This window comes from Colobus angolensis, unplaced genomic scaffold, assembly GCF_000951035.1.
Source record: "Colobus angolensis palliatus isolate OR3802 unplaced genomic scaffold, Cang.pa_1.0 Scaffold88, whole genome shotgun sequence".
NCBI classification, from domain to species: domain Eukaryota; kingdom Metazoa; phylum Chordata; class Mammalia; order Primates; family Cercopithecidae; genus Colobus; species Colobus angolensis.
This window is the reverse complement of record NW_012122709.1, coordinates 5,133,014-5,134,692: the sequence shown is the minus strand read 5'-3', so window position 1 is coordinate 5,134,692 and position 1,679 is coordinate 5,133,014.

Here is a 1,679-nt window from a genome sequence, read left to right as displayed (position 1 = left end):
TGTTAGCCAGGATGGTCTCGATCTCCTGACCTCGTGATCCGCCCGTCTCGGCCTCCCAAAGTGCTGGGATTACAGGCTTGAGCCACCGCGCCCGGCCCCAAATTTTTTAAGACTAAAGTTTTTTGAACTGCTAAAAGTCATACATAGCTCAAGGGCTGGGCAGAGGGGGTGGCTCACGCCTGCAATCTCAGCACTTTGGGAGGCTAAGGCTGGAGAATGGCTTGAGGCTAGGTCAAAATCAGCCTGGACAACACAGTGAGGCCCCATTTTTACAAAAAATATAAAAATTAGCTGGGCACGGTGGTGCGTGCCTGTAGTCCCAACTACTCGAGAGCCTGAAATGGAAGAATTGCTTGAACCCAGGAAGTTGAGGCTGCAGTGACCTGTGATCATGCCCCTGCAATCCAACCTATGCAGCAGATTGAGATTCTGTCTCAATCTCCAAAACAGAAAAGGTCACACAGCTCAAATGGAGGAACTAATTTTTTTTTTTTTGAGACAGGGTTTCAGTCTGTTGCCCAAGCTGGAGTGTAGTGTTGCCATCTCAGCTCACTGTAACCTCTGCCTCTCTAGCTCAAGCAGTCCTCTAACCTCAGCCTCCCAAGTTGCTGGGACCACACATGTGCACTACCATACCAGGCTAACTTCTCATATTTTGGGGGGTTTTTTGGGTAGAGACATGGTCTCACTATGTTGCCCAGGCTGGTCTCAAACTCCTGGACACAAGAGATCCACCCACCTTAGCCTCCCAAAATGCTGGGATTACATCCGGCCAGAGGAGCTAATTCTTGATCAGAAAGGTTTTCTGACTTCAAATCTAATGTTATATCTATTATATCAGGTTACTTCTTATATGGTTTGTAATTAACTTTACAGGAAAAAAAAAAGGACACCGTGGAGTATACCAAGATATCTACTTTTAAATATACACTCACTGAACATGAATGTTCTTCTGATAGGTTTTTCAAAATAATCAGTCCCATTAGCTAAACCTCATTGTGAGTCTCCTATATCTGAGGCATGTACAGTGTATGCTTAAAAGTATTAGGCTAATATACACTACCTTGTTCACTATGGGAAAATGGTTCTAAAAAGAAAAGTTTTTTTTTTTTTTTTGAGACAGAGTTTCACTCTTGTTGCCCAGGCTGGAGTGCAATGGTTCAATCTCGGCTCACTGAAACCTCTACCTCCCAGGTTCAAACAATTCTCCTGTCTTAGCCTCCTGAGTAGCTGGGATTACAGGCATGCACCACCACACCCAGTTAATGTATTTTTAGTAGAGACGGGGTTTCTCCATGTTGGTCAGGCTTAACACACACACTAAAACTTTCACTTAAGTTTACAAGCCTCTACAAATAAACCTCTATGTAAAAAGTTTTCACTCAGAAACAAATACATCTATTTAAGCAGACATATACAATACAATATTTTGAAACTTGCAATCTCACTGGGTTTAGTGTCTTTCTAGAAGTCCTAAAAGCAATAAGGTAGCAAACACTATGCATTTTCAGGCTGGCAGTTTTTTCCTTTTTTTTTTTTTGTATTTTTAGTAGAGACTGGGTTTCACCATGTTAGCCAGGATGGTCTTCCTTCATCAATATCTTAGGTGGTGCCTTTGCAAAGGGCAATGAGAGGTGGACCTAGAAGATATCAAGGGTCCCTCCCAGTTTTTTTCTTTT